Source organism: Lycium barbarum, chromosome 11 (genome assembly GCF_019175385.1).
Source record: "Lycium barbarum isolate Lr01 chromosome 11, ASM1917538v2, whole genome shotgun sequence".
Classification (NCBI taxonomy): Eukaryota; Viridiplantae; Streptophyta; class Magnoliopsida; order Solanales; family Solanaceae; genus Lycium; species Lycium barbarum.
The window spans coordinates 21,542,171-21,549,482 of NC_083347.1; the positions used below are offsets into that span (position 1 = coordinate 21,542,171).

At 35.2% G+C, this 7,312-nt stretch overlaps 1 long non-coding RNA gene across 1 annotated transcript; it reads right to left on the reverse strand.

Annotated features, from left to right (window-relative positions):
* Positions 1-1,198: 1,198 nt before the first annotated feature.
* Positions 1,199-4,018, reverse strand: LOC132617723 (uncharacterized). Its single transcript, XR_009573814.1, has 2 exons — positions 3,317-4,018; positions 1,199-1,855 (listed from the first exon to the last, which is right to left on the reverse strand). It is a non-coding gene; the product is annotated as an uncharacterized LOC132617723 (long non-coding RNA).
* Between the last annotated feature and the right edge of the window lie 3,294 nt (positions 4,019-7,312).

Consider the following 7,312-nt stretch of genomic DNA (forward strand, 5'->3'; position numbering starts at 1 on the left):
TGGAGGGTCACAGCTGGACCACTTAAATACCAACCTCCTTAGACAGAACCTACTTACGTCGTGATGTAAGCGAAGAATAAATAGCACACACAGATTTATAGTGGTTCACCCTCAATGTGAGAGCTACGTCCACATTGCTGCTGCAGATCTTATTAAAGAAGAAATATTACAAGTGTTTACAACACTCAACCTCACAACCCCAATCCCAATTACACTCAAGAATTTTACCACAGAAAATTCTCTCAAAGACCTTCTCTTACTTATGCCTTTCACTAAGAGTATTTCTCTTAGATTTTTCTCTCTTTGGGATGTGTATAGCAAATGATCTTGGTGTCTATGATGAGGTAAGCGCTTACATCACGACTATTATGAGGTAAGCGCTTACATCACAACTATGTGAACAAAAGAATTGACTTGTTTGGCCAATTCCACACCCAACAGAGCCACCACTGCCAACACCCCCCCCCCCCCCGCCCACCTTCCATCCCCACCCCCCAACCCAAAAAAAAATTGCAAGACCACCTCCATCTAGCAAAAGAGACCATTAATACATCATATTCTCTCATCATCAACAACACTAAATTTTCTTTTAAAAAATGGGTATTCATTGAAGTATCAATTTGAACCTTTGGACTGCCACTACTAATAGAAGATTTCTTACTTATAGTTTTAGCTGAAAAATTGAAACTTTTCAATATTTTATATCAATTTACATAAAAAAGAAGAAGATGAATCCGGGTCTCAAACCTATAAAAGTGTAAAAAATCTAGGGCTTCGATACTTGCACTTTCTTGGCCTTTCTCTGTAATTCTTTGCTCTTTGGTACATGAAGGGGGAAAAAAAAATCTTGGTGTGTTTGTTTTCTTCTTATTTTCTGTTTTCTTTTCTAGGGTGTTATCAATATGTTCAGTAAATTAATAAAAGAAAGTCAAGAATGGATATATGAAAATTATTAGTGAAAGGAAAAAGAGGTGTATGGTCTTCTTGGAGTGTTAATCGATGCTGTTAAATATGGATTTTGGCCACTTCCATGAAACTGCTATTGATAATGGGGTGGCCATAAATTCCACCAAAGTCCGTTCATCTTCTAATTTTTAATTGATTATCGTAATTGGTATAGTATTCTTATTTTGTAACCAGGGGCGGAACCAGAATATTTGATAAGGGGGTTCAAGAAAATTAAAAAATAAACACGCGGTACTGAAATGCCAATCCTTGATTCAAAAGAAGCCTTACAACATCAACTGAAGCAGTTAAGCGGAGCCAATACTCATGCTTAAATTGAGAATCTTGCCTCACAAGTGCAGATTGAATAGATTGTTCTTGTCGCACTAGATCTTCACAATTCTTTCTTGCCTGATTATGAATGCTATTTCCGCCACCAACATGTTTTTTAAGACTCTTCTTTTTTTTGCCAACTCCTAAACCCTATGGCCGAAAATACATCACCCCCTCCTTGATGAATATTATCGTTTGCAAATAGATAACAATTCAAACAAAAGACTGCATCTTTACTTTCACTATACTCTAACCAATTAGAATACTCACTAAACCATTGAGGATTAAAACGACGCATGTCTCTAGAAACTTTTGTTTTAGGATACTCTTTAAGCCGAGGTTGACAAGGACCTCTCCTAAGGTATTCTCTTCGAATGACATCACGATGATTTGGATGAAAGTCCAAGATTTGAGTTCTTTCACCCGGATCATGCTTTAAAGAATTCAAATCAAATTCCTGAGAAGAAAGCAATGGTACTTCTGAGTGGTTGACATTTTCTTCTAGATTAGGTTGATCATGAGAGTCCAAACTTGATTTTGGAACTTTGGTAAAATAATTCTTCACAGACTTTTGAGACTGAATTATAATAAAAAAATTAGTTAGAATTAAAGACACAGTGTCAATCTTAAAAGCCAATAAAATAAAGCCTATTTAAGAACATCTAACTGTGAGAATAAAAACTCAATCTTGTATATAGCAATACAGCAAAAAACAATTAGTAACCTTAACTCCTTAAGCATATCCCATTTCAAAAACTCTACCAAATGTCTCAATAAGCAAGAGAACAACTTAACCACAATCCAACACACATAAAAGGGAATTGATTACTAAATAAAAATCTACACTTTGATTCTTTTATTAGCTAAAAATAAATATCTAGAAGACCAATTTTGCAAACAAACAATATTTAAAAATTTAAACAATCAAGGCTTGGGGTTCATGGATGGAAAATGGGTCAGCTACCCATTTCACAAAATTGGTTGATTAACAACTAACAAGAAACAATAATGGATTTATTGTGATTTTGAGTATGATTAAAAAAAAAAAGAGGGAAAAAAAAAAAGAAATACCTTGGAATTGGAAGCTATGGGCAAGAAGAAATGACAGAGTACGAGGCGCAGTAGTCAGTAGAACAAATGAACAACGTTAACACTTTTGAAATTAGGGATTCTATATCCCAGCCAAATGGCCCACGTTTTTTTTAATAATAATAATAATAATAAATAAAGTGACGTCGTTTTTTTTTTTAAGGGACTGGCCAACTGAATGAAAAAAGTAAAAAAATGTGTCATTGCCGAGAATCGAACCCACGACCGCGGGCTCAATCACAGGCGCCTTGTCCACTGATCCACAATCTCCATTTGTTAAGGGGATGCAAAATTAATATTTGTACATGAATAAAAAAATTCACAGTATATATATAGTGCAATTTTCCGACGAAGGGGGTTCGGTTGCCACCCCTCGCACCCCTGTAGCTCCGCCCCTGTTTGTAACTAATGGTGCTTCTTTGAATGAAGATGGTTTTTGACCATTGCAGATGGAGATAGATCCATGGAGGTGGGTGTTGGAAGAGGGAAGGTAAATGATTAGATGGTTTAAAAGGGTGGGTGATTCAGATTATTTCCCGCGTCGGGCTATTGGAGGAGCGGATTAGATGGGAGGAGTACATGTGGCAATTTAAATGCCACGTGGCAATTTCTGATGTTAAAAAATAATAATTAAATGGCCCCTAAAATTCTAGCAATGCAACTAACGTCCTTAGGGGTATATATGTGTCAAAAGTTGAAAGGTAGTAGCACAGATGTGCCAAACTTGTAACAGAGGGTATATTTAGACATTTTAGAAAAGTTTAGGGGTATATTTGATCTTTTTTCCTAATTAATTATGGTTTGTGTTTACTTACTTTCAACTTTTGCTTAAAAGGTTAGAAAAAATACATAAAATCCCTCCTAAATTTGTCTTCAAAATTCACTTTAGCAATTTAACTTTACGGGGCGGTTAAATCCAACCTATTCTAGTATGAAGTGAAGTTAGTACCTTCCTGAGAGTATAAAACCAGATTCATGAGGTTGAGGTGTATTATACTGCCGCGCCACGTCAACTCCATGTCAACAGCTCATTAAAAATTTAAATTTCCACTCGTTTTTTTTCTTCACACCTTGTTTTCACTAATTAACTCTTAAAAAAATTGCCGATCGGAAAAAATGGAGGAATGAACAAACTTAGATCGGAAAGAAGAACGTTAAAATTACTTCCTCACCATAAAAAAAGAATAAAATTGTCTATTGGAAAAATGGAGATTTTGCTCCGAAGTTTTTTTCCGGCCAATGTTTGTTGAAGCAGAACAAATTTGAGAAAAAAAATAATCAAAGTTAATCTTTCTCTCCTTGGCTTTTACAAAGGATCGAGGAGTTCGATTTAGAAAGGGGAAAGATCTGAGGGAACATATACTTGGTCAACTTTATTAGGTGTAATATTAAACTCATCAAGCAAATTTATTTTTCAAGGAGAAAAAAAAAAAGAGAATGGCAACGCGCCATCTAAATAACATATTGACAGATCTAGAAATGAAGAAAGAGAGAGGATAGAAAAGAATAAGAAAGAGAAAGGGGAAAAAGGAAAAAGGAAAAGCAAACCTAAAATGAAAATAAAAAAAATAAGAAAACATAGTTAATTATAGCTAATTATCCAATTATAAGATGACATGTGTATAGTTTGGACTTTGGATCATGTTTGGTGTTTTCCTCCTTCTCACTCGCTTCCCAAAAATGAGTAATATTATTTTTGCCACGTCACCTGTTAGGGGGATTAATTTCACTTTATACTAGAATAAGGGAGTATTTAAAAGCTCATAAAATTAAATTGCTAAAATGAGTTTTGGGGACAAGTTTAAGGGAATTTTATGTATTTTCTCAAAAGGTTATAAAAGGTTCACTAGATTGACATGTACAGTGGCGGAGCCAGGATTTTCGCCGAGGTGGTTCAAAATATAAAAAGATAAACATACGAAGAAGCCTAAGGGGGTTCAACATCTATTATATATACATAAAAAATAATTTTAACCTTGTAAAAATAGTTATTTTTTCCGTCGAAGGGGTTCGGATGAACACCCTCGGCATAGTGTGGCTCCGCCACTGGACATGTACATGACTTTTTCCCCATTACAACCCAAATAGCAAGAATTGATGCATGGTGAAAAATGGGAAAAAGAATAGTTGCATATCACGACCACTTTAAAGTTTTCCAATAGCTTACCATTTAAAAACATAAATAGGCACTAGAAGTCTTGAGAATTAAATAGATGAATCTCAATAAGTGATAAAGAACACAAAAGAAGATTTAACATGAAAACGACTAAAATTTCTAAGATTCGCTTATCCAGCTAATATTAGTGATTTTGTAGATATTAAAGTTTGTCTTTTTGTTGTGCCAGATTCATGCTATACGGTCTCTTAAAATACTTATTTATTTTGCATGTGCCTTCATGATTCTACCCAATTAAATGAATTTAGGGCGATAAGCGTCTGTAGATCTATTAGTCATGAAATATACATATATTAGTGGAAAATAAGCTAAACTGATGGTTATAATTCATCTTAATAGAATATCACAGAAAACCAAAAGGAACTTTGATACGAAAATAACCAAAAGTTCCTAACTTTTTCTTTCTTTATTTAGGGTAAGGTCTGGATGAAATTAAAGTATTTGATTCATGAGGCAGTTATCTCTATTTTACTTCAAAGAGTAAGGACATACATGAAAATCATGAGTCAAAACTTCGAAGACATGGAGCCGTTTGGATTGACTTATAAGTTGGTCAAATCAGCTTACAAGTCATTTTTAACTTATTTGGGCATTTGACAAAAATAGAAAATAGCTTAAATTAAGTTAAAAAGTGCTTAAAATAAGCCAAAATCAAGAAGCTGTTCAACCCTATTTTTTTTTTTTTTTGTTGCTTAAAAGCCATTATGGTTTGACTAATAACTTTACCCTTTTATCCCTTATATTTTCTGTTTATTTCAATACTATCCTTACTTCTAAAAACCCTTTAAGCACTTTTATTCAACATGTAACTGCTTATTTATAAAATAACTTTCAGGACTTATGCTTAAAAGCCGTTTTTTTTAACTAATCCAAACGGGCTTGTCACACCCTGAACCATGGCCTGGGCGTAACACGGCACTCGGTGCCTGACTGCATGTGACCGAGCGAACCACATGGCTTGCTGAACCATCATGAGGCATACATGAGCGGAAATATAACGTGAAGTGCATGATGAGCTTTTATAAAATATAGTAAGTCATAATATTAAACATAAATACTTGATTAAGTCATGAATGCGGACAATATCATAAGTGAGCCAAACCGGCTAACCAACTCTGGAAGTCTAACATGACACTTGTCTTGTCTATGAAACCTCTAACATGGGTCTGAAAAACACATAACATACTTGCTAGGACAAGGCCCCCAGCATACCTTTAGATGCAAAACTAGATAAAGAAAGATAATGCCTAAACCCCGAATGAGATGGGGCTCACCAATAAGCTGGTACGTGCAGATCCTAATGAGCAGAGACGTCATCCTGTAAATCTGTACCTGCATCGTGAAATGCAGGCCCCCGGGCAATAAAAGGGGATGTCAGCACATTGAATGTACTGGTATGTAAAGCAACTGAAAGAAATAACATGGGACATGAAATAACATGATAAGAACTGAAACTGAAAACCTGGACATGAACATGAGCATGGGTACATAAGCAAAACATGATAAGTAGGGAGAGCATTTCATAAACCGACATGTGATATCACCACGTGGGTACGTGGAGTCTGGTACCTTGCCGGACCAGCAGAGCCCTCATACCTTGCCAGGGTATAAGGTGGTAACGTGCCTGATGGATCCATTCAGTGTAAAATTAAAGTATCGTCCTAACTGGGCGGAGCGATCCTTGTCCTACGGTGGCTACGTAGTTTCAGGCAATCTGAGCCTTCTCGGTAATTCGTGCAACTCCCAAAAACATGAACATAATATAGTTGGCTAAGAAGCCCATGATTTTCGTGAAATAACTTGTAATCATGATTTCACGAAGTAACTTATAACATAGCTTGTATCATGGTTTCATGAGATAACTTGTAGCATGGTTTCATGAAATAACTTATATTTAGCATGTATATTTCTTGTATCATGGCATGAAAGTAATTATATGATTTAATTGCATGAAAACTTGTAGACATATAGGATATTCATGAAATAATCATTCTTAATCAAAAACATGCATGCAAGAACCCATGGAATACAAAATATGGGTTTTCATGGATTACAGACAGATTCTCAATAATCATAATGAGCATCAAGAACACAATGACAGGATAATAGCAATTCAAACATAATATAGTCATAGACATGGACCTGGGGTTATCATGAGCATAGTATAGAATAGAAACCCTAGTTTTTTTGTAAAGTTTCATACTTTAAGGATTAGTAGGCGTGGGGAAGAACAATGATGTTCCCACACGTAGATAGTAACTCTACATACCTGGTAATGCTCCAAAATTGAATTAAAGACTTTAACTTTGAAAAAGATTTCCAAAATCTTGAATCTTGAACCTTGAGATGGGTTTTCTTGAAAACCCTAGGTTAGGAATGATGATTCTTGTTTAGATTACAAGGATATATAATAGAATTGACTTGGAATGATTAGAATAGGCTTACCTTAGTGTTCTTGATGATGGGAGAGAATAGAAGGTCGTTCTAGGGCTTGGGGGTGTGAAGAATGAAGTGAAAAAGCCTTAAAACGAAGTTTTAAAATTGTTGTTAGACCCATTTTACTCCCTATTTTACGGCCCATAAAAGTTTTACTGACCGTATATCCCACCGTAAATCAATTACAGTGATTTGGGCTTTCTGGACCAATTTTACGGCCTAAATATACGGCCCGTATAATTTTCACGGCCCGTATATTCCATCGTAAATTGACAGAACACTGTTTTAGTAAAATGGACATAACTTTTTGTATAGATGTCTGTTTGACCTCCG